Below are 26898 nucleotides of genomic sequence, written 5' to 3' on the forward strand. Positions count from 1 at the left end.
GATTTGCTATCGTGGGCTATTTGATAGAAGAAATATTTTTCACTTGAGAGAGGGAGGGAAATTTCTCTAGGAAAACAAAGACTGAGTTGTGAAAGGCATGGCCTACATCTCTTTGGTGCCTTAAGGGTAGTCAGATGCACACTTATATATATACTGTATATATTTATATATTATATATATATATAAAATATTCTTGCAAGCTTCAGTTTGCAGTTTCTCAAACACTACGAAATGCAAATTTCGCACCACCACCACTGTCCTTACCTCTATAGCGATGAGATGTTTCATTAGGGATCCTGTTTCCTTGCTTTCTCATTAAGGCCACAGAGCAATCGATAGGGCAGCTGTTTGAGAACAGGTTTTATTTTTACCTTGGGACTTTAAATAAATTAGAAACTATTGAGGCTATAAAAATGTCCATGAGTTTGGAGCCTGAGCTCTGGTGGAATGCTGGCACATCCTGATCTGTCATGAGAATTCCTCTTAGAGAGAGGAGGAAAAGCCATTTAGTCATCTGCCCTGTCTCTATGCAACAGGAACCTGAAAGACCCAGGTTTATGTGGAATGCTTAAAGATTTGCCTAAATTGTAAAAGTTTAAATGGTAATTGTGGGTTATTTTAGTTTTCTAATATTTTGAAATAAAGTTTAGTATCTAGGGCTGGGAGCCAGGACTGACCTTTCTTTGTTTCTTTCCCCTTGTTTCCAGCTGTGCTTTTTTAACTTGTCAGGTGGACTTGACCAAACCACATTACCATGCTGTGCCTCAGTTTACTTTTTTGCAAAATGGGTTTAACAATACTTACCTACCTCACAGGGGTGTTGTGAGGCTCTGTTCATTCGCTCCTTCGCTCTTTCCTGTGTTCTCTGTATGTCCAGCACTTTGTAGCCATGGGAGGAAAGGGACTCTGAAAGTTAATAGAAGGATACAGTACCTGGAAGCCTGGTTTTCTAGCAAGGGAATGCGACCTTGCTGTATATACTTATAACCTTGCATTTGGAAAGGGGAAATAGGTTTATAATTTACAGACCTCTCAAAAATCACATCGTTTGACCAAAGAATAATTTAAGACACACAGAATAGACATATTTTTGACATATTTCCATCCTGACCAGCTTGGCTCTTATAATTTTAGTTATCAGTGATTAAAAAGCTTTAGATTGATTTTGGCCAACTATGCCAACTTTGAGTACAGAAAAGGAATTTGAAGTTTAAGATGCACTTTTAGCACACATTTGTTATTCCTTGGGCATATCAGATTGAGAAAACGGTGGTATTTTTTCAGTCAAATAGCCACCAAACTGAAAATGTTATTTCAAATGTTGATTCTGTTACTTCCTTTGATAACGAGAAGGAAGCTCATCTAAAGCATTTTGCTCTTATCAACTGATTCCCTCTTCTTTTAACCTAGTATTGAAACATTTCTTACTGAATGGTTCATGTAGGCTGGCTGAACAACACACATTACTTGCTTCCTAAAGAGTCTCTCAACTAATTCTTTTGTCTCACTAGCTGCTGCAGATTATCAAATTTCAAAGGAACCGTGTATCCTAACAGATTTAAACATTCTTTGTGAAATGAGTTTAATCCAAGACATTGGTGAACTTTTGGAGTTTGGAGTTTGGGGAGAACAGCTAAAAGAGGATTTGGGTCATAGTGCAGGGAACAGAAATCACACATTAAGAGATTTTACTATGAAGGGGAATCTTAGAAGAGGGAGTAAAGAGATAGAGGGTTATGTGAAACAAAGCCTTTTGAAGCATTCATGCTGACATCCATTTTCCGTGGGGAACAGAGAAGACTGAAGCCATGACCCAAATGGGAGATGAAACTGGGCAGTTTTACCCAATGCCTGGGCAAGCAATATCTGGGAATATCATAAAGTGCTGGTCAGCCATAGGAACTTTCATTGTTGGTTAATAATACCACAAGCATCTATTATCTAAGCACCTGATCAAGAAGTATACACATGGTTCAAGCACTCAGTTTTGTTCATTTATTATTGATTTTAAAAAAACAGAAGTTTGGTATGTGATTTGGAGGAGTAGCTTTCTGGCTCCTAAGCCAGGCGTCAACAGAGGGTCTCAGGGCCACAAAGTATGAAAGCATGCCCCTGTTCCTCACCATCATTGTACCCAGACACGGGTGAATACATACAAACTGCCTGTGCCCCCAATCCCTCCCCAGACAAGATGCTGAATTGTAGGATACTTGACACATTAAATCAAATCAGAAGAGGTGACCGAATAAAAAAGGGAATGACATTTAGGGTATAAAGATTTCATAAGAAATGTAATATGTAAATTATATCTTGCTTTATGATGTAAAATATACATTGTCTGCGCTAGAATAGAAATGATTCCTTTTCAATAAAAAGAAAGAAGGATGCTACTATGTCGTCTTTTGTTATATACATTTGAGTCTGCTGATTCTTTTCTCTTTGAACTTCAAAAACAGATCTGCTAGGATCTAAGGTTACATTCAGAAAAGAGCGAAAGTAAGATGGATTTATGAACAAGAGAACTTTTATCAGAGTGTGATATTATTTCCTAAAAAGGAAAATAATCTATTGTTCCCCAAAAGCAAAGACAATGGTGGGAGGAAGTAAGTAAAGGGTGGGACTTTTACGAGAGTGTAGCTACCCTTTTGCCCATATCTTTAGCATCCACAATACCAGATAGCATATGACAAAGCAGACTTCATATAAAGTACAGCCTTTTATTTTAGAATAAAGAAGCAAAACAGTAAAATTTCTATGGTGCCTAGCATTGGGTGTGTGGTAACGGAGGCAAGAACAGAAAACCCAAATTTGGAGACACAGCTTCTGTTTTCATACAAATTAATACCTGATTTAGAAGGCAACTCTAGCGTGAACAAAGGTATGCAACAGTTCAAGACAACAAATGACTAAGTGTCAATCAAATAGAGCAGACGGGAGTTCAGAAGAGGAAGAAAGAAAAGACTGTGAAGTGGAGTAGGAGAGGGTTTCATGGAGGAACTGGGACTGAGTTGCATCAGCCAGGATTTGGGCAGGAGAAGAGGAGGCGACGGGCTTTCCACTGGGGGAGTGGAGAAGACGGCATGAAGGGAGCGATACAGGAAGGAGGAATTCGTGTTCAGGGACGGGGCAATATGGGCCTAGATGGGACGGAGAGTTTATTTTGAAACAGAATAAAAGAAAACACTGGAGATGGGAGTTGAGCCTTCATCTTGGTGGGTATTGTGTGTCAGACAAAGGAGTTTGGCCTTTTCCTCAGGCGATAGAGATCCGTTGACAGTTATGAAGCAGAAAAAAAATGCCATGCCAAAAAAACACTACTTTAGCAGAATGATTGTGGTAAAAGAATGAAGATAAACTAGAGGAGAATAGGAACTGGAAGCAGAAGAACAGATAGAAGGGGAGCAAAAAACAAAGGATGACTAGGAAACCTCTTGCAAGGAAAGAATTAACAGACCTTCATGGCAGGAAAAAGAGAAAGGAGTTGAAGACAACACTGGTTCAAAGCCTGGGGACTAGGAGAATGAATCGCAGAGAAAACTGACAATCAACAGAAACAGGAGAGATCCGGTACAGGAAATGATAATTGCAGTTTTAGATGTATTATTGAATTTGAAAACCGAAACGTAAGAGTCCAGTAAGTGAAGATATGAAGTACGGTTTGGAGCCAAGATCAAGGATAGAGATAGAAGTTTGGGATTCATGTTTAAGGAGGTGACTCCTCGAGGTACAAAAGCGAATGAGTGCTTCAAGGACAGAGGATATCACTGTGACTCAAATAATTATTCTAATAAATGGCTTTTAGAAGCAGTTTCAGCCCAGGAAAGAACATCCACACTTCTGGAGAGGGCCTCCAAAGGCAATTTACGAGGAGCTGTTTGAGAAATTGGAGAAGGATCAGCTTGTTTGTTATCCAGGATTAAGAAAAGAGAAGTTTTCAAAAAGAAAGGGATGTTTAATATACTCAAATGCTGTAGAGCAGATCAGCCATTGGATTAGTGAATTTCTAGAGTAACAAGTTTGCTCTAAAGTAAAAAGTTTACCAAAGTCCTGGAAGAAGAAGGTAAATTTTGGCAAGTTATTGTAAGAATAATTGCTTTACAAAAAGAGTAGAAGCAGTGGCCATAGAATATTTGCTTGAGACTTTTGGCGCTGAGAGCTCAATTTTAATAAGGATTCTTTCAGTTGCAGGTGGCAGAGATCTATCAAACTAGTTGAAATTACAAGCAGCTTTAATTAAGCGACACTAAGGTTGCCCACTGACCCCAGAGGAGTGCTGCGGGAGCCAGAGCAGCTCTGGGGATCCTGGACCCTGGAATGAGACCCATGCTCTTAGACCAGGCAAGACACCCTGCCCTGGGCCCCACCAGCACTCCTCTGATTGTGCTCCTCCCCTGGGCAAAGAGTCTGTGGAGACAGCCCCATGTGCCCACCTGGAACCTGCACCCCTCATTGTAGACCATCCTTTAGGCACTTGGGATTTGGAATTCTCTGTCCAAATGATCCAGAACCCTCTATCAGGGCCTGTGGAGGTCACTGTTTTGGGGGTCAGGGTTTGTAGATAACCTTTGGATATGCACGATGATGCAGTTGCCACCTGTGTATGCACAAGTTTGCTTTTGCTGCAGGATGGGGCTGGGGTGAGAAGAGCAGTGGGCAGGCCACAGGCTGGGGGGCAGGGTCCCACCGTCCCTACACTGACATGTTCTGGAAAAAGACTTCAAATAGTCTGAGGATTCTAAATGTAAACCTGGCTTTTCAGGTCATTAGGAAGGTGTATTCATTAAGGTAGGAGGGTAGAAGGTAATTTGTTTAACAGTTTGGTAGCTTGATTTATAACATAAATGTATGGATGTAAATATAGGGGCTTTCATTTGTGCTCTTGCACAGGCACTGTACCAGCATCCAAGTAGATGAGCCAGACACACCTCCCTTAAGACCTGGCGTGGCTCCCTTTTGATTCAATTTCTGCAGACACCATTAACTAGAAATCAGTGCTGGAAATCATGTTGAGTCCTAATTCTTGCATCTGAATCTATCCTGGCCCCACTTTTTTTTCTCTTAGAAATGGGACTCAGAGCTCTGCTCATCCCTATGGAACTTAGTTTAAAGCCATCATCTAGTCTTCAGCCTTGGGACAGGGTGACCAAAGAGTTTTGAACAGAGTTGATCTGCTCCGTATCTTCAGGCAGCATCTTAGCATATTGTAATTTACAGTGGATGGGGGTTGATACCTTTTATCAGGCCTGTGGGGAGAGGGGAAGCAGAGAGGTTTGGGAAGGGGCCAAGAAAGGAGACTGCCAGTCATTTCTCTAGCTCCCTTTAAGCCCCAATACTTTCCACTGTGTTCCAAACGTCCAACTTTACTTGAAAAGGGGGAAATTCTTTCACCTTTCACAGAGTCTGCTATGGTCTGACCCTCAGGGGTCGTGGAGATCCAGCACTGGGTTGAGATCCTCCCTATTCCACAAAATTCCTCAGGTCATCTCGTTCTAGGTTTGAAGGACTATAACAAATTACACTCCACTTTTATCTATCCATTTCTATATCTTCAGGGACATTTCAGCTGCAAGTGGTAAAAACACAATTGAAATTAGGTTGAAGTATTTAATTAGGGGAATTATTAGATGGATGGAGTAGATCACAGAATGAAAGGAGGAGTTATAGGAATCAGGGCAGCTCTGAGAAACTCAGGTCCTGGAACTGAGACCTGACATCACCAGAACTGTCTGTCTGTCTCTCATCTCTGCAGCCTACTGGCAGATGTGGACTTTATCCGCTCCACTTTGGAAAAAAGATCTGATAAGCAAGCTCCTGGTATAAAAATCCTGGGAGAGGTCTTTAACGTCTTGGCTTGGTTTGTGCACACCCAAGACCCAATCACTGTGCCCTGGGCGTGGAGGTGTACCAAGCATCCAGCCCAGGCTTGCCTGCCTGTATCAGGCACCACTTGAGTGCCAATACAACTCCTCTTGTCCTCACCTCTAGCTCTAGTCACTACTGCAGCACTCAGTGCCCAGGATATTTCCAGCATCCTATAGATAGAACCTCAACTGAACCAATGGATAAATGTTCTCCACTTTTGTCTACAGGCATATAACTACTGAGCATCAGTCCCCATAGCAGTAGTGGCCACCCTGATAGCACATCCTTGCATTGGTTTTCCCTTTCTACATTATTATTCCCTCAGTCCCTTGTTCATGTTTCCCGGGATCATTTTCCAAACCTGCGTGTCACTCATTACCTCCAATTATGCTTTTGGGTGTTCTTAAGAAAACTTTTGGGTATGCTTAAGAAAAGGTGTGTTCTTCTTGCCAGGGACATTGTCCCCAAAATTATGTAGATTGAGTAGTTGGGACCTGTTGCTACCAGAAGAAGGAGAAGGAAATGGAATGTAGATAGACAAAAGTAGTACAGATCCTCCAGAGCAAGGAAGAAGAGACAAAGCACTGTTGATGGTAAAGTGTTTTCCAGCTCAACTGGTATTAACTATTTCTTTTTACTAATGTTGGCAAATATTTGCTGGAAATACTTGAATTAAAACCACATCAGCTTCTTTCCTTTTTCCTATGGAATACAGAACTAGCATTTCAGTAAAGTCCATTCAGTCTTCTTTCTGTACAAACATGAAATCCCGGCATCTCTTATAGTTAGATGTGGTCTTGTGACCAGTTTCTGGCTGATGGAATGTGAGCAGAAATGGTAATTAACAAGTTCAATCCTGGCTCATCTCTCCCATTTGCCCTCTTCCTTGCTCTTTCTTCCATCTGACTTCCTGATATGACAACTTCTGGTCAACTTTGGGAGCCACAGCTTAGAGAAGGTAAAGCAACCATCAACCTGGGACCCTGACAAGCGACTGTAGGAAGTAAAGCTGAAATCCTCACTCACCTGGAACCATCTTGGAGTGTCATGAGACAGAGAAAGAAGGTTCTATTCTGCTGAACCATTATGTGACAAGGTCTATTTGTTCACCGCAGCTCAGCCCAACCTAACTAATACAACTCCTTCCCCTTTCTTCTCTCTTTCTCTCCTTTCCTTCCTCCCTTACTTCCTTCTTTCCTTCCACATCACCTGCATTTCAAGATCCTGGTAACTCACAGACTTATAGCTTTCAATGACCACACATTCTATTCTTCCACATTGGATATTTGAATATTTTAATATATAGTTATGTATCATCTTGTGCCCTTTGGATTCTACCTAATTAAGTAATTGAATGTTGTAGTAAATGAATACACTAAATAACACTTTCAATAAATTAATGCCTGACACTCTGAAGTTCCTGAAAAATCTCTCAAAATGTTATCCTAGTTAAAAAAAGGCAGCATTCCTAAAGGGAAGATAGCCAGGTCATCTATAAATTGAAGGCATCTGAAAACTATTTCCTAGAGACACATATTTATTTACTTAGTGTCACTCACTTAAGCAGAGGTAAAATAAGGCTAGCAATCCTGGACAGCTAGAGAAACTCACACATGTGCACAGGAAGACATGAACAGAAATGTTCATTGCAGCATGGTTTGCAATAACAAAATATTGGAAACAAACAAAATGTCCATCAATGGAAGAACAAAGTGTGATATATTCACACTATGGAATACTATTCAGAAACAAAAATGAACAAATGAACCACGGCTACATATATCCACTTGGATATCTCTCAGAAACATAACTTTAAGGGGAAAAAATAAGCTGCAGAAGGATGTATAACGCTGTTTTTATAAAGTTTAAAAAGCACACTAAAGTCATATACTGTTTGTAAATATATATGTACGTGGTAAAAATATAAAAGATGCTTTGGAAAAAAAATTCCTGATTAAGGAGGTAGGAGATAAGATTGGGGGGTGCTTTAAATCCATCTGAAATATTTTATTTCTTAAAAAATACAAGAGGCGGGGCCAGCCCAGTGGCGCAGTTGTTAAGTGCACATGTTCCGATTTGCCGGCCCATGGTTCGCCGGTTTGGATCCTGGGTGTGGACCTACGCACCACTTATCACGCCATACTGTAGCAGGTGTCCCACATATAAAATAGAGGAGGATGGGTACAGATGTTAGCTCAGGGCCAGTCTTCCTTAGCAAAAAGAGGAGGATTGGCAGGGGATGTTCGCTCAGGGCTAATCTTCCTCAAAAAAATAAAAATACAAATAAATAAAAAATTAAAAATATGAGAAGCAAATATGACAAACATTAAAGTTTGAGAAAAGCTGAGTGGTAAGTACAGCATGTTCATGATGTTGATCTCTGTAATTTCATATTTCAAAATTGGTTAAATGTGGAAAAGAAAGAATGGGCCTGTATGTCTTACAAACTCAGCAGCAGGAGATGCCAGATTGAGGTGAGTGTGTTTGTGTAATCCTAGACTTCGTTCAAGCAAGAAGGAAGGATGTTATAATACATTTTTTAAAAGACTAAAAAAACCCCTGTGTATAACTTAACTTACCTAATCAAGCTTCCAGGCATAGAAGAGGCAATGTCTCTGAAAGATTTCTACAAAGATATCTCCCCCGGTTTACTACTGGACCTAAATTCCTGCCTTCACAGTACGGCCTTCCAGGAGTCTCCCGTTGCCTGCACTGTTTGAGGTAACCCATACCTTGAAGTTATTATTAGCCGTTATCATTCCTGCATGGTCTTAAGGAATAGGACATAGTTCTGATGCGTCAGATAGGGGTAAAAGAGAGGTATGTGTGTGGGGTATGAGAGGCCTGTTACAGAATAACAAACATTGATGGGAACTCCACAGAGGGGAATTTTAGGGGATGACAAGATGTAATGGGAAAAGCATGGACTTTGTTTCTAGTCCCTGCTTAGTTACTTACTTGTAGTACAATCTTGGGAAATTGCTTATCCCTGTCTTTTTTCTTCTTTTGTAAAATGAGACCTACACCATAGATTGGTGGGGGGATTAAATGAGACAACATACATAAAGGGTTAACATCCTACTTGAATCACACTGTAGATTTCCTTTTTCTTCCATACTATCAACGGGTAACCCAGATACAGAGAGTCAGGGATGTAGGTCAGGAGGTCCAGGCTCTCTGTCTGGCAATTTAGCAGAAGGAATTCAAAGATGAGTGAAGTGTGGCAGCAAGAGGTGGAGGAAAGATGCAGAAAGGAAAAGAGGGAGTGCATAGAATGTGCAACTGCCCTGCTCTTTCCAGAAGTATACACGAGATGTTTTTCTTGTTGCCCAGCTAAAAAGTGAAGGTTTTCAGTTCTTTTGGTTTTTGGTGTTTTTTCCTTGGATACAAAAATGGTACTCAGAAATTTAGAAGCCCCTGTCCCCACCCCAATGGAAATTCTACAGAACAGGACTGAGTTCCGCTGAATTTCTATTTTCTCTTTAGGAACACAGAATAGCCCAGCCCCAAAGCAGGAGAGCACAGAGCTAATTTTTGAGTGAAGGCAAAGCCCCGGAAGTGCTTTGCTTCAATCCTCCCCACTGTTTCCTGTCTGTGCAATGCCCCTCCTTGTCAGGGATGGAGTGTTTGATGCCAGTCAGCTGTGGGGAAACTTCCCCAGCGTGGACAGCATTCCCTGTTTCTCCTGAGCCCCAACCTCTCCTTTCCTGGCTCCAGGTGAGTTTTCAAAGAGTGTTCTTAAAATTAACTGCTTTCACTCAAGTGAGGATAAAAGCAGTCATCATGCAGGTCCACTAATGATTACGGAATTGTCGGCCAAGCCTCAAAAAGTTGAAGTCTGGAGTGACTCCCACATGCCCCCGCTGTCTCTGTCACTAGATACCTAACTCACCCCCTGCCTTCCCAGGGTAAGAATGCATCTCCTTCTCATCTCACCCCAACACCAAATAAGTTGCTGATGGTCAGATGGGACTAAAAATATCCTGCAAATATCCTATTGACAAGAGATGCATAAATCACAAGGATGAGATTTTGAAGAAAACATAAATCAGACAAATACTAGTCAAAGAATCCTAGTTTATCCATATTAATGAGAGATGACACAGACTTTAAGGCAAAGAGCATGCTAACGGATGGCGAGGACCATTACATAATGGTAAAGAAGACAAACAGCATGAAGCTATAACAGTTTTAAATAACGCTTAACACAATGACATAGCTTAAAAATGTCTAAAGCATAAATTGACAGAATTACAAAAAGAAATTTAGAAATACACAATCACAACTGGAAATTTTAACATACTTCTCTTGGTAAGTAATAAAGAAAATTAAAAATTAGGAAGCTGATAGAAGAGTTGAACAGGACAATTAACCATCTTGATCTTTATGAATATTGACAATATAAAATGCTTTTTAAATATGAAAGAACTCATATAGACCACTATCTTATTGTAAATTAGTAAAATACAATATCATTAACGAAAGAAATATGATAAAGTAAACATCATAGCCATGTTTGAAAGCTACAGATAGCAGAACATATTCCAGAAGAGTAGGTCCAGGAAGTTGTTTCCACCTTTTAAGGAAAGGAGATAACAGACCTTGTAGCTATATGTGTCTAGGGAATAAGACCTACAGCCAGTCTAAGGCCCTGTTGGTCTGGCTCCCGGAGACATCAGAGCAATTGACCTTTGCCCTCATCCTACTGTATTGAGTTCAGGAATGTACCTGGACTGAACTCATGTCAATCTATGGAGGCTGTGGGAGATTCCTGAATGTACTAAACTGACCTGCACACAGTAATAATCTTGTGTGTTGCATAACAATAAGTTTGATGATCTCAGACATATATTCAGATTAGCTTATGCTCAGGCCTGCTCTGCTCTATATAAGATGGAGCCTGAGGGAGCAGAGCAGCTGGGCTTCCTGAAAGCTGATGTTACTCTCATTCACTGAGACATTGTAATCCATTACTGTGCAGTACCTTAGGGGGTGGAAATTTGACCTTCCATCTGTCCTGGAAAATGTGCTCTGTATCCGGACAGCACTAACTTCCTTAAGGATCCTTTAGAAAAGTGAATCAAGCTTGATTTAATGAAGCAATATCTGTGTTTGGTCTTTTGGTAAATCCAGGCTCCCTGCTGAAATTTAAGTCCTATTTGACTTTGCTTCCCAGAAAACTATTGAGAGGATGCTTTTTAAGAAAAAGGAAGAGAGAATATGGCCACAAGAAGATAGGACGTGTTTATTACACTCCTTTAAATTGTCAGGATTAGTAAACCAGTAGATTAGGATATGCTAAAGTACTTGTTTATCTTCAGTTTTGGAGGCCTTTTAAAAATTAAGAAACTTATTGTGACAGGGCATCAGTCATATTCTACTGGATGGCTTTGTCCTCAGACTGGTAGCTGGAAAGTTGAAAATAAGAGGATTTTCCAAGTTTCTTACTTCCCAACAGAAAAAAAATAGAGAAATCTGAAATGGATAATGATATAGTAAGGTTGGATATAATTTTTGACTGGCTGAATACCAAGATTATCTTTCTTCATTAGAATATTTCAGGACTTTATTGTAGATCTACTTTTGCTCAATATTTTAATCAATTATTTGTACAAAGGTAAAACATTTTATGCTTATCAAAATTTCAAATGGCCCAAGCCTTGAAGGAATAGCTAATGCACTTGAATCACAGGACTCATTTCAAGATGCTCTTCACTTTGTATATATTTTAGATAATACATGAGTGGGCTCCTAATCCCAAGCCAAACAACACCTATGTAAAGCAACATCTTTTGCTAGTCTAATTTCCACTGCACACCTGCTAGAATCACTAAAATTAAAGAGATCATCAGTATCAACTGTTGGTGAGGATGTGGAACAACTGGAAATCTTGCTGGTGGAAATAAAAAATGATATAATCACTTTGGAGAACATTTGGTCAGTTTCTTACCAAGCTGAAAATACAGTTACCGTATTACCAAGGAGAATTCCACTCCTAGATATTTATCCAAGAGAAATGAAAACATTTGTCTATATGAAGACCTATACACAAATGTTTATAGCCATTTTATTCATAGTAGCCCCCAATGGAAACAACCTAAATGCCCGTAATAGGTGAATGAATAAACACATGTATTGTATATTTGTATAACTGAATGCTACTCAGCAATGAAAAGGAAAAAACTATTGATTCACTCAATAACATGGACGAATCTCAAAAACATTATGTTGCATTCAAGAAGACAGAGATAAAAGAGTATATAAGTTTGATTCCATTACATGAAACTCTAGAAAAGACAATCTAATCCAGAGGAATAGAAATTTAGTGGGTTGCCTGGGGGTGGGGTTTGGAGGATTGATTGCAAAGGTTGCAAGGGATCATTCTGATGTGATGGAATTGTTCTCTGTCTTGACTGGGGCGGTGGACCACATGACATCACACCTTTGTTGAAGCTCATCAAACCATATTCATAAAATATGCATATTTTCTTGTATGTAAATCATATTTCAATAAAGTTGATTAAAAAGTAATATGATCATACAACTCGAAGAAAAAGTTGGAGATACCAATAAAGTATGTAGTAGCAGAAAGAGAAGCTCCTTGAATGACCCTGTGACAAAGGGTTTGAGTTGTAGGAATAGTTGTTGATCAATGACTTGAGCTGCAAAGTAATGAACAAACTTTTGGTATATGTTGATTAATTCAGTTAATTAGGCCTCCATACCAAAAACAAAATTCCCCCTATGACTTCAGAGAATATTATACATTCAGAATTCCCTCAAGGCCTAGGGTCCGCAAGCAAGGAACGATAACCACTATGATGATCTTAATTATTATTTTTGATTGTATTTATAGTTCTCTAGTGAATAATATATCTGTATGTTCACATTGAAATTTCCTGAAATTTAAGCACAGTCTATTATTGGAAGACAATAATGTTGGTGCCAAATACAAACTGAATCTGATTTTCAATATGAGATGATGTGCTTAAATTTCACATGAATGTGAATCATCTTGTCAAGTAAGGTCTCACTTTACATCACAGAATGACAATTAAAAGGAAAACCTTGGATCTTACTTTAAAAAATTGAAATTCAAAAAGATAGACATCATACAACAAAATATGAAAGCCAGAAGATAATTTAGAGAAAACTACAGACTGACTCCCATTAGTTCTGCTAAAATTTTTTCTGCTAAGAGCCAAGTCAGGCTGGTTCTAGGAGCAAACCTAAAACAAAGACAGTTATATAGTGTACTTGCTCCAGATGCAGGCTTAACGATTTGAGTGATGGAAAAGTGACTTCTACATTTAATTCTAAATTTGAATTAGATAGTTATGTGAGGATAATTTTTAAATAGACTTTTTACACTATTTTGATGTATTTTCAATGCTTGAGTGGCATGGCATCAGTATGAGCAAGCTGCCAGTGAGATGTCAGCTTCTGGTTAGCAACTGTTCTTGGGGTGCATTGTGGAGTGTGCCAGCTCTCAAGTTTCTTTGTTGCACACCTTTTATGGCAACATCAAAATCAAAAAAGAAAAAAAAGAAACAACATATTTTTGATTGCTGGGCAGCCCTATCACATAGATTCCAGAATAAAATCATTAGTGTTGATGAATTTTCATTATGCTTCAGACCCTGACACACAATTCTGAGAGTGGCTTCATGTTGTGCTGCCCAGGTTGAACTCTAAAAATTGTCCAATTGCTAAACCAAACATACCCCAGGTTTGCCAAGGAAAATAACCTATTTTCCTATTTCCTTTGCTCCATCAGGGTACAAAACACAAAATAAGCCAAAATTCCTCCACAGTGGGCTTTCAGTCTTAAGGAGACCATTATTTTCTATGCAGAAAGTCAAATATTTTTTCCAGAACCAATTTTCTTGCTGACCACATTGAGAAATCAGTGAGAGCCTTCTCGGGAAAATTGAATTGAAGGAGGAATTTGGCTTTAGAAAACAGGAAATGGGTTTCTATTGCTGTATACAGCCAAGAGAGAACGGGACTTCTTGACCACATTGTCAAAGGTGTGTGAATAATCTCTGGAGACAGTGACTACTTCTTCTGATACTTATCTATACGAAAGCAAGTTTTATCCATTACTCCTCATTTAAGGACAAAGCTAGGATAATACCAATGAACATTTCTGCATTTTCTCTCTTTTCAAGGAAGAGGAGATCAAGTTGAGAAAGACCAATTCAACACTTTCAAGAAGTCTTTAGTACAAACATATTTCATCCATTAGGGTAATGTTTTCCTCAGGCTTGTCCAGGAATAAATCCCAACCTCTTCTCCTTAAGATTCCCAAAGACACAGCTGATTTGTTTTCAGTTGGGGCAATGAAATGTTTAAATGGGAAACACATGTCCATTTGGTCTGGAGAGGACGTGCTAGGAAGCTTCTTGTTTATGAGGCCCCCACTAAGCAATAATCTGACAGCCATAGAAAGACTAAACAAGCAACTAGCAATTAACTCCTAAATAATAGTTCTTCCTGGGAAGATAGTGAATTTTAAATCCACGTAGAACACTCATTACCTAATAGAAGGTTTAAAAGGCTCTTTATTTCATAAAGGAGGAAGTGCTGTTAAAAACCTTACTAGCTGCTGCCCTTCTCTTTCTTGGAAGACCAATAATTTGATGTAACTGCTCCACCCAAAGCCCACGATCCCAGATGGCTGCCTGTCCTAGGTAGCATCTTCGTGTGGATACTTCTTCCCAGCATTTCCTTTACGTTTATACTCTTTTCTAAATCCTGAATCTCAAGCAGAATCAGCTGAGAAATCGGGAAAATGAGAAGAAATGTATTATCTCCTGAGAGAATTAAACTTAATAAACATACAGCAGAGCTGAGTCAAAAGAATCTCAGGAAATGGTGACATGGGGAGGGGAAGTTTAAGGTCGGCATTCTAGCTACCAGCTCCGGAGCTGAAGGAGAGACCGCTGTCTGGTCAGTCTTGCTTGTAGCTGGTACCACGGTACAAGGGTGTGCTCACGTCCTGTTTGCTGTTCATAGTGAGTCATTCTTGTAAATAAAATGAATATTAGAAAGCTTAATCACATAGAATATTTTATACTAATTCTATGAGTAGTGTTTCTAGAAATAACTGGTCTTGGAAGCAAATTAAGTCCTTAAATTGATGATATTGACATGTGATTCTGTGTAGTGCTGTTAACCCTCTTGGAAGATCTAAAAGTTACATCGTTTAAATACTACCCAATAATATTGTCTGGCATTTGAATACTTGCTATATGCTATAGTTCTTTTTAATATTACCAAGCTTAATATTTATTACTTGTTAATACTAAACATTAATAAATTAATAATTAATATACTTATTAAACAAACATTTTTTAGACATCCATAATAACAAGTACAGAGAATAAAGAATGCTGGTAATATTTTAAAAATAACTTATGACTTTGGGTATCCCCAGAAATTCTGATTTCTTGTTCCCAGATCCCTGATTAATACCTGTTGGGAGTTTGGAGCACTAGTCCTGGGTGAATTTAGGAAGAAACATCATTTTAGAATGAAATACTGCGGCCTCATTCTTCAGTACCTAGCAAAGAGTAGTGAAAATATTTTGGAGTTAAGAATTGGAAGAGCTAGATATAAACCTTCCTTCAGAGACTTTCCCTCTAGGCAGCCTTGGGCAAGCCACTGACAACACAGAAATACTAATACTTTACCGGGATTGTTGATAAGATCAAATAAGATTAGGAATCTCATGTTGTACCCTTTTCTGCACTTTATATAAATAAGGAGTATAAATTCAGTCAATCATCTGAAATAATACTTGCTAAATTTGGCATGACCGTGTATAAAATTGGGAAGAGCAAAAACTGGGGTGGAGAGCTGACTGGGAAATTGGTAGAAGGAGCTTTGTGACTGGTTCCAAGTACTCTGCCCCAGCGAAGAGTCTTGCCCGTCTGCTAAACAGGATCAGGAAAGGGTGTGGTAAATGGCTGATGGACTTTGAGATCCAGGAGATTTCTGCTGACTGTCTCCAACAAGCTCCAGATTCAGTGACCTTTCTTTTTCAATACTGGAAAATCTTTTACCACCCTAGCAGGAAAACAAAAAAGGGATCAGTCAGAACAGAAAATCAAAGGTCATATGTGGCCCAAGAATGCTTCCCAAATACTTAAGGTCATTAGGCTGTCTTAACCACCCAATTTTTCCACTGTTTCCCAACTTCAATCATTTAAGTACCATATTTTACTTTCTATAACATCTGCGTACCATCCGTACTCTTATTTCCTTAATATTTTTCTTTAATTTGCTCCATTTTTAACTTAGTCTTGTCCCAAACAATAATAAACATGAAATTATTGATTGATGTGCAAGTTATATTTCCCTAAAGCACATTTGCATAGCTATTACACATATCATGACACATTGGCACATAACTATTACACAAAACAAATGTCCATCTGTGTACCATCTAAAATCATCTCGTCTGCCACTTGACCACACTTTGGGAAGGATTTATAAAGACCATTTTCACTGAGTTTACTAACAAAGTATGAAAAGGTATCTTGTCTTTTTTTTTTTTTTTGAGGAAGACTGGCCCTGAGCTAACATCCATGCCCATCTTCCTCTACTTTATATATGGGACATCTGCCACAGCACGGTGTGCCAAGTGGTGCCATGTCCGCACCCGGGATCCAAACCGGCAAACCCCGGGCTGCGAAAGTGGAACATGCAAACTTAACTGCTGCGCCACCGAGGCTGACCCTGAAAGGCATCTTGTCTTAATGAATCAGGGGAAGTAGACCTGTGCAGTCACACAGGACCCCATGCTCAGAAGGACCCTGTGCTTGGTTTAATGCTCCGCTATCACCATCTTGAAATTCTTAATACATTTTGAACAAGAAGTCCCACATTTTCATTTTACACTAGGTGCTGCAAATTCTATAGCCAGTCTTGAAGGGATGGAGGAATATAAAAGGATTGGCATCAGAACATGGCTCAGTTGTGATCCTGAAATTAATTTTTCATCATCAACTGTTCTCAATGAATCATTAAGCAGTTATTAGAAAAGCTACCACCCTAAAATTATGTAAGACCTTGTGGAAGATAAAAAAGAAATGTTAGATATTTATTATCTCATATTAGAGCCTATAGTCAGGTTGGGGAGTTAAGATGATATTCATTAATCAATTAGATATTCCATAATTAAAAGCTAAATTGTATGTAGTGGATAATAATTATAATTGGAGTTTGCAAAAGAAAGGCATCTCTGAGGACAGGAACAGTTGGAGAAGATGTGAAAGGGAAAGACTTGAGCGATTTAAGATCTCACAGATCTGTTTTTAGAAATGTCTATGCTAAGCTGTCATGTAAAACCCGTCACAGTCTCGTCCCAACCTCTCTCCAGCTTGTTCTTTACTCAGTTTCCCCAAATACAGACCTGTTCCTAAAGATTACAAAACCCAGGTCAAGAGTGTCAATAGAGGCTCACAGACCCTGTATTTAGATATTTAAAGTTATAAAGCAAGGTAACAACTGTTAGATAATGCATATCATGCTATCCTATGTTGATTATCCTACCTTCATAACAATCTGGAAAGCTAGGTTCCCATTTAGGTTTCCTGGACTCCTGGGAGTTCCCCTTTTGAGCAGGGTGGGGTGGGGATAGCTGGCTCCCAGTCCCAGGGTTCAGCCTGCTCCCCTTCTGGTACTGTATGGCACTCCAGCCCACAATGTGAGAGACCTCACACACACCATGGGGACTCCAGCTCACACATCCAAGCTCATCCACATGCCCACAAATGGCTGCCCTTTGGCCTCACCTCAGTGTCTGGCTGCTCACAGCTGCAGCACGATCTGCCTCTGGGACGATGGATTTGGGGAAAAGCCCTGTGCAGGCCCTCAAGTAGGTTTGGGGCCATTTGGGCAGACAATGGATCCTGGGAAACGAGATTGCGGTCTGCAAAGGGCAGGGGTGGGGTGGAAGGGAGGGGGTGGGCCTGGGTTCCGGGTGAGCACGTCCTCTTGCCCATGGACTTCTTGTTTCACGCAAGGTATGTAGTTGGAGGAGGGCTGAAGCCTGGCCCTGTAATGCACAAGACCTGGGCAGGTATAGCCAATATATCCTACGTTCTACCCCCTTCCTAATTTCTCCTTTTCCCTGAAGAGTATTTTTAAATATCTCTTTGTCTTTGCATATGTCACTCTCTGCCTTTTTTTCCCCCCCTAGAATCTACACGCCTACTCTGTTGAAATATCATAAGATCTTATTCAAATGCCACCTCACCTTTGAAGCCTTGCAAACACTTTTAGGCACAGATAGTTCATTTCTGCTTTGCATTCATTCCCCTGGCATTTTGCTTATGCCTCTATAGCACCCTTCATTGCCTTGCATTGTAATCACCATCTTCCTCCATCAGACTGTGAGTATTTTGTGCATGTTTGGTCTGTCATACCAAAATACTGACCTGAGGGAATGAATGAATGAAAAGTACTCTTGTGGCCTGAATGTGCCATGCTATGTAAAAGTTTATTTATCTTGGAGCGTTCCAGTCTCTAAGAGTAGACCAAAGCATCTATACGGCACCATCCTAGTGAAAACTGGAAACAGTCATCCAGATGTTTGGTGTCATGTGGATAAATCTCCAGATGATTGACTGAATTTTTCAGTTTTCATCGGAATGATTGGCATTGTGTGTATACGGCCCTTGTGTTATCAGCCTTTGTATCCCCACCACAGTGGGTTCAAAAAGTTCCTATTACAGACCCAAATGCTAAGCAAGCTGTTAATAGGATGCAGCATTCTTCATCATATGCTACTCATGTGAAGCTGACAAGTTTGGTGCCAAAGGTGATTTCAGTTCATCAGTCCTCATTGTCATTAGCAATGGCATTTATTAGGCCCTCACATGTGCAAAGCACATTTTCAAATGAAAGACATCATGACAAACATTAGCTGATGAGAGTTTTTTCCTTTAAAGCCACGGAATCAACTTTCCTGCTGTCTACCAAGCTATTTTATAAGAATTCTGCCTAAAGCAAGTTTGAAGCATGTACTACATTTTGATTATTAAAATCTGACTCATTTTGTGGAAATCTTCTGATTCCCCAATTTCTCACCACTTGTTATGCCCTTGTTCTTGCCTTTTATCCCAAACTCCGTTTATCGAGCAGGCATTTGTTTGTATATTCTGCCACTCAGCTTGGGTAGCGGAGATCCAGTGGAAACACAACATACTGAGAGTTAGAAACTGGAGTTCTACCTTGCCTCTGTCAGATGGTGATTGAAGGAAAATCATTTAACCTTTCAGAAGCTCGGTTTCTTGATTTGTAATTAGCAATACCTGCCTTCCAGAGTGGCTGTGAGGATGAATTGAGATAATGTGTGAGAAAGCACTTTGAAAACTCCTAGGTAATACAAAAGTCTTAGGGGTTGTATTATTATTTGCCTTAGCTGCACCTTTCTATTTGATTTGGGGTGTGGTCTCCCTTCAAAAACAGTCTTAGATGGTGTCTAAGCAATTGTCCTTTAGAGTGTCCAGATATAACAGCAAAATAATGAAAAGTCAATAAAATTTTAATAAGCTGTAATGATGGTGACTGTGATGGGTAAAAAACAAGGAAAAGCTTTCAAGCACAGAAAGGAAAAACAGGCCTGAAATTTTCCAGAAGTTTCCAAGGAGATTCCAGGACCTCTGATGCAAATTTCAGAGCTCAGTGTGCTCCCTCTCCTGTACTGCCCTCCCCAGGGAGGTTCTCCCCTAGAGAGTTATAAAATGAGACCTAATTTTCCATGTGCTTTTACGTCGCTTTCACGAGGAAGAGCTGGATGGAGAGCATCGAAGAACTAGCTCAGGCCAGTGTGTCCCAGTGGTTCTGTCCCCTGTACAGACCTTGGTGTCCCTCCCAACGGGGGCCTGTGGGCCAAGCACTACTATGCTATGTGGTGCTGTGATAAAAGGTGGTCAGCCAAGAAATATAAAATTGTCCTTCCTTGAAGCAGTGACACGGACATATGTGCCTTCATGGCTTTTTCTGAGCAAACACATTTGGCCAGCCATTTACCTCAGCTTCTGGAGAAATTTGACAACATAAACATTTAAAAAGCCCTACTTCACGGGGAGAATACAAGCACCTACTCCAGAATTGACAGATAAGATTTAGAAAAGATACTCCTTGAATTAGAACCAGTCAATGCAAAGGCCAGATTGCTAAAAGAAGCGCTTATTTTCATTGCACAACGATACCACGCGGTGGCTCCAGAAAGAACTACACTGAGAGGACAAAATGTCTACACCTGGTTCCCCTGCACACAGCGTCTTTCTCAGGGGCATTGTGAGGCTTTCACAAAAACAGGCACAATTAAAAATAGAAAATTTGCTAAATATAAGAAATAGCTTCTTAAATATTTCAAAGAAATCTTTTGAACTATTATATTTTATGAAGCCTTCTCTGATAGGCGCCTCCGGCACTCCCGTGTAGGGTAATTGCCCACTTTACCGGTCTTTCTCGCCCAGTGGGAGGTAAATCTCTTGAGGATAGGGCTGTGTCTTTCATCTGTGAAAGGCAGGCTGGTGTGGAGGAAAGAGCTCCTGTGAGACACTGCCTGTTCCAGGCGTAACTGTGTAAACTTAGGAAAATTGTGTACTTATTAGACTCAGTTTCCTAATTGGAAAAGTGGGGATCAAAATAGCTGCTTCAAAGAGTCATTGCCAAAAAGGTAAGTTCATGGATGAAGAGTGCTTAGTACATAGCAGACACTTAATAATTGTTGAATGAATGTAAGATGCATCTGTAAACCATCTGCTTGTGTTTTTCATTTTGAAACTTGTGTCTGCAGTATTTTTTCAAAAATGCAATTTAAGAAGCATTAAAATAAAATTCTCTCCTTTTATACCCTTTCTGTCCTTTCTTTTGATCTTCTCTTGTATCACCTCTTCAGGAAGATACTCTGTGTATTGTGCTTATATAATTTTTCTGGCCTGACTCTTCAACCTCTCCTTCTACTACACATGTCAATATGCTCACAGATTTATGACTTAAAAATATTCCCTTGACCTGCAACTCCATCAACCTAATCTTATATCTTTCTCCATTTTACTTTCAAAATTCTCAAGTTAATGTTTCCCTTCCATTTCTTCACTGAGAAAACATACTACAAACTTTCAAAACTGGTTTATTACTCACTGTGCCACAGAAACTAAATCTACTCTTGAACATCTCCAGTGACTTTGTAATCATTTAATTTTGTGGACTTTAAAAATCTTATTGTTATACTTTTAGGTTTTAACATTGGTTAGAATGAAAGTTCTGTGTTCTAGATCCAAAGACACGGTTTATTAGTTTTATGATATCAAATTAGTCTCCCTAAAGGTCTTTGAACCTTGACTTCTAAATAGACCAAGTCATGAGAATAAACTAAGACAGGGTCTATGAAAGCTCTTCGAAAATTGTGAAGTGTTGTACTTATATTAAGAATTATTGCTCTTACTGTTATCAGAGACACAAGATTAATTAGAAACAAATCCTGCTCTGGAAGACCCTACTGTCTACTGGCAAAGGAAGATCTAAGCAAGATAATTTAGAAATAGACAGATGAGTGCTAAAAGAACCAGTTTTTTTGAAAACTTAGAATGGAGTGACTAGGTAGGGGTGGATAAAGAGTGGGCATTTGATTACTTTCTGAAATTGATGAAGGAATGATATTGATACAGAGAGTAGATCTTTAAGTAGAATCTTAAAGATGGATAAGATCAATGGTAGGAAGATGATTCTAGTCAAATAGCCCTGTAGGATACACGTGATGCAGTAGAAGATTCTGGAAAAGTAGGCAAGAGCTGTGTGGCTCAGAGAATATATACCATTATTACATTGTGCTCATTTCTTACAAATAAAGTTCTAGAATGACAATAAAGATAGACTTTCCTAAGTTACATTTTAATGGTAATTCACCTTTCTCTGAACTTCCTCTAGGACGGTTGTTCTTAGCAGGGGACAGATTTCCCCCTCCGGAGACATTTGGCAATGTCTGGTGAAATTGCTGGTTGTCACCTGGGGGGGAATGCTATTAACATTTAGTAGGTAGAGGTCAGAGATGCTGCTACGCATCTTACAATGCACAGGACAACAAAGAATTATTCGGCCCAAATGTTAATCATGCCGAGGTTGAAAAGTGCTGTTTTGGAAGAATCTCTTCTTTTAACTCTACTCCTGCTAGGGGAATTTTGGCCATCATTTGATTTAATTCTCTTACCCCTTCACTTTGTTATCTCATATCTCAATACCTAGTAAGCCTCCACAATATAATTTGTATTTCCTTTTCTCGGTAGTGTGGTATCTGTTTCCTGCTAGGCTCTTTTAACCAGTTTTTGAGTAAAACAGTAGAAGGCCAGAGGCAGAAGTTGGAGAATTTTCATGAAAGTTTAATGAGCCACTACTTTGGAGGTGTTCACAACGGGGGAGGGAAGAGCTACACAAGCAATGCAGCTTTGTCCTCAAAGTGGTTAAGTGTAACCACCATTAAACCTCCCCACTCGTTCCATGGGCCAAGGAAGTCCAAAAGACCTCTCCTCTCCAACATTTCCACAAATTTCTTGGCAGAGGTAGAATAGGGAGCTGGACTGATATTCTAATGATTACCTCTGCCTTTGTTCAAACTATATTTTACACCACATATATTGGCCTTCCTCCTCAGGGCTTCCATTCCCACGGAACATGCATGCCTGAGTTCAGCATGCAGACTTGAGTATTTGAAGGTAACTGGGAGACAGGAGGGCTTTACACTGCAGAAATGGAAGCATTTAATTATATAATTATGTAATTTATGCAATTAGGCTTTCCCATTCTTAAAATGTCTCCATCTCCAGGAAACTTCTACTGGGTCTTTGATCCACATAAACCCCAGCCTCACACTACCTAAGGGGCTCTTGTTTGTGCTTCCCTTCTTTCTCCTTCCTTCTCCAGAATAAAACAGTCTCATGCAGAGGAATTTAGTCACCTGCTTCTTTCCCAGGCCTCTGTCCAGACAACCCCCACGGCTGTAAGGTTTTATCTTCAACTCCAGGTTGCTTATCAGAGTATTTTCCTAAACAAAGTCATTTCCCTCTGTAAGAGAAGATCTGGTGCCAGCTATTAAGATAGTGAACTTTTCTATGCTAGGTAGAGACTGAGATAGAGAAAGGCATTCTACTCATGCTTACTTAGAACACAGACAGCCCTGGAACCCTGAAAATGGGAAGATTGAGGAGCATCAGGTGACAGCATGATGGATAGCAGGGGTAGCAGCTAAGGAGAACTGTGCCATGGCTTTGTGAGAAGACATCCACTTACGGAGGAGTGGGCAGGGGACAGAAAGGAGTCACGGAGGAAAAACACAGCAGATGTGTGATGGTGGCTATAGTAGAAAGAGTGATTTGTGAGCACATCTGTCACTGCCTGGAAATTTTCAGACATAGTTGGAAGAGACTATGGAAGCCAGAGATCCCCCATGAGAAAGTAAGTGCAAAATACAGGAAAGTTGTGTCACTACATAATTATGATACAACCATATTATTATATCACTATAGTCATGTAGCACATGATGATGTTTCGATCAACTACCGACCATGTATACAATGGTGTTCCCATAAGATTAGTCCTCTATAGCCTAGGTGTGTAGTAGGCTATACCATCTAGGTTTGCATAAGTACACTCTTATGATGTTCTCAGGATGACGAAATCACCTAATGACGCATTTCTCAGAACATATCCCCGTTGTTAAGCAATGCAAGGCTGTATATAATTCCAAGTAAGCCTGAGGATCTTCATGCTGTATATTAGATAAATGGCTAGATCAGCCCCTTAGGCTGTCCTATTCCAGGGAAGCAGATATTCTAGTAGAATTGCTTTGAGGTCAAGAAACATTCTGTAGAGCTGTAGCATAAGTGTGACTTTTTATAGTGCATTAGCATGTATAATTTAAGCAGAAGAAAGCATTTTCTGACTTACTATATAGAAAATTAATTGAAGAGAGACTAACATTTCTTAGCAGTTTATTATAGTTTAACCCAAGAGATTGGAGCTCAGGGGAAGGTGCTCTGGAATCCAGTTCTTACCCTCTTTTACTTCCATTTTGTAGGTGTCACAGCTGTTTGTCACCAGCCAGAATGGAATCCCTAATGCCAGAGAGATTCTGGTCACTGAGAAGAGAGGAGAATCTAATGCTCTGGAAAGCTGCTTCACGCCCAGGCTTGGAGAAGCTGCCCATCTTCTACACAGTTCCGTTGGCTATAAATACACATGAGTGAGACAGTGTCATGATCTGAGAAATAAGTTCATACTCCTGGCATGCTCAGAGAAGATTGATAAATAAATACAAACATGTATATAATACTTATACCTACATAAATAAATACGTCTCTGCTAGATTAGAGAGGTGGATCGTAGCCTGTGGAAATGTTCTGGAATTTAAGAAAGAAAACAATTCTTAGTTACTTTAGAAAGAAAAGCTATATATTAACAATACATTATTTACATATGTATATAACATTTATGTATCAGCAATACACATTAACAATAGCATGTTAATTAAAATAGATCACTGAAGCATCAATATTTAACACCTTTTAAACTTAGTTTTTGTCATCATCTGAAGTTAAAGATAATCTATTAAGAAATAGTTTATTATTCTGAGTAGTCACTTCCCTCACTCTTGAGTTAAATCAAATTATTCAAGTTTTTACTATGTCTTCTCACAGTGGCCAATTTTATTTTGAGGAGCGGCTCTATTTTGTACAAAAACATGAGGGAGACATGATGAAAAAAGGTGCTAGATTAAAATAGGATGTCCCAGTTTCCACTCCGACTCTGCCATGTCAGAGCCACTTTTGAACTAGATTAAATCGTCCTGCCCCTGGACTTCGGCATCCCCATCTATTAAATGAGGACTACACAGCCTCTAAGTTCCTACCAGCTCTGTGATTCTCTGACAATACCATATTTTTCTCTTTTTGTTCTTCTTTCTTCTACTCTCATTACCTCTATTCTTTCAGACAGAATTTTGCCAGCCTTGTTTATTTATCTGTTCTTGGGTTTTCCCATCTTTATTTTGCTCAGCTTGTTAAGTGGTAAAAGTCATCTGAGATTCCCCTTCTCCAGCCTATGTTAATCTCATATTGATTATTGAGGTGCATTTAACACTGTTTAAAGGGCAGAGGGTTTGGAGTCACATAGACTTGGGTTCAGATCCTAGCTCCCCTATTTACTAGCCATGTGACTTTGGGCAAGTCACTTAAACTTCTTGCCCACCTGGAGAATAGGGTTAAGAATGTCTTCCTTTTAGATTTGTTGTGAGAATGACTTGATCTATCTACTTATGCTAACATATCCAGCTTTATCTTGTTGGGCTTCTTGCTTCAAACAACCTCTTCATTCAGTCAAAAAATATTTATTGAGTGCTTTCTGTATGCAAGTATACTTCTAGATACATTGATAGAGCTTAGGTTCCAGAGACAGACAGTAAACAATGTACATAATAAGGTAAATTTTAGGGGCCGGCCCCGGGCCAAGTGGTTAAGTTTGCAAGCTCTGCTTCGGTGGCCCAGGGTTTTGCCAGTTTGAATCCTTGGCACAGACATGGCAGTGCTCGTCAAGCCATGCTGAGGCGGCATCCCACATGCCACAACTAGAATGACCCACAACTAAAAATACACAACAATGTACCCAGGGGCTTTGGGAGGAAAAGGAAAAATAAAATCTTTAAAAAAAAAAGTAAATTTTGTAACGTCTTAGAAGGTAGTAATTGCTATGGAAAAAGAAAACAGAGTAAGGAGAGCAAGAAATGCGAGGGGAGGAAGCAGTTTGTAATGCTAACTAGTAAGAGTAGATGAGATTTAGAGGAGATGAGGGACTTAGCGAAACATGTATCCAGGGTAAGGGCATCCCAGCCAGAGTGAATGATTAGAGCAAAGGCCTGGAGTGACAGCATAACTGGCATGTTTGAGGAACAGCAAGGAGGTTGTGCCTCTGGAGCAGAATAAGCATGACGGAGCATGGGAGAAGAACATTAGAGAGTTGTCTGGGGACCAGATCATGTAGGGCCTCATGGGTCACTGTAGAAGCTTTGGTTCTACTTTAAGTGACATGGAGAAATTTTGAAGAGTTCTTAACAGAGAAATTCACAGATTTGACTTTGTTTTGAAAAAAGGATCACTCTAGCAGCTGTGATGATGATAAACAACAGTTTCTCAACTCAGCACCACTGCCATTTTGAATAAAATGATTCTTTGTTGTGGGGCTGTCCTGTGCATTTATAGTGTTTAGAGCATCTCTGACTTCTACCCACTAGATGCCAATAGTACCACCTCCCCCAGTTGTGACAATCAGAAATATCTTCAGATATTGCCAAATGTACCTTGGGGGGCACAAATTTGCCCCTAGTTGAGAGCCACTTGGATAGACTATTGAGGGGCAAGAATAGAAATAGGGAGATCTTTCAGGAGGCTACTGCAATAATCCAGCCTAGAGATCATGGTGGCTCAGACTAGGATGGTAGCAGAAGACATTCTGTGTGGTGTTTGAATTCTGCATAGATTCTGAAGATAGAGACAAACAGAATTACTGATGGATTGAATGGTGATGTGAGAAAAAGAGAAGAGTCAAGAATGACCGGAAACTTTTGGCCTGTACAAATGGAAGGATGGAATTGCCATTAACAGAGATATGTAATGCTTTGGGAGGAACAGATCTGGGCAGAGCAGAAAAGAAAATCAGGAGTTTAGTCTGGGACAGGTTGAATTTGGGTTGGCTTAGTAGAAATTCAAGTAAAATGTCAGGTAGGGGAGTAGATACACAGATCTGTCGTCTACTGGAGAGTTCTGAGTTGAAGACATAAATGTGAGAGTCATTGGCCTACAGATTGTATTTAAAGCCATGCAACTGAGTGAGATCACCAAAGGAGGGAGTATAGTTAGAGAAAGAAAAAAGGACCAAGGACTGAACTCTGGAACACTGCAACATTGAGAGGTAAGCAGACCAGGAGAAACCAACAAAAGCAAGTTGAGAAGGGGCAATAACAGAAGA

At 39.7% G+C, this 26898-nt stretch overlaps 1 protein-coding gene and 1 long non-coding RNA gene across 2 annotated transcripts in view; one reads left to right on the forward strand and one right to left on the reverse strand.

Annotated features, from left to right (window-relative positions):
• PRRX1 (paired related homeobox 1) overlaps positions 1 to 26111 on the forward strand; it is a 95650-nt gene extending 69539 nt beyond the window's left edge. The window contains exon 5 of the mRNA XM_070591053.1: positions 23957 to 26111. The gene's annotated coding sequence lies outside the window, so the exon portion shown is untranslated. The remainder of the gene's footprint in view (positions 1 to 23956) is intronic.
• The window catches only part of LOC139078873 (uncharacterized), a 160583-nt gene continuing 148093 nt past the window's right edge, over positions 14409 to 26898 (reverse strand). Inside the window, exons 8-11 of the long non-coding RNA XR_011532037.1 lie at positions 24222 to 24278; positions 23934 to 24105; positions 15340 to 15933; positions 14409 to 14889 (exon numbers count right to left, since the gene is read on the reverse strand). This is a non-coding gene — a long non-coding RNA (uncharacterized lncRNA). The remainder of the gene's footprint in view (positions 14890 to 15339; positions 15934 to 23933; positions 24106 to 24221; positions 24279 to 26898) is intronic.

This window comes from Equus przewalskii, chromosome 23 (genome assembly GCF_037783145.1).
Source record: "Equus przewalskii isolate Varuska chromosome 23, EquPr2, whole genome shotgun sequence".
Lineage (NCBI taxonomy): Eukaryota > Metazoa > Chordata > Mammalia > Perissodactyla > Equidae > Equus > Equus przewalskii.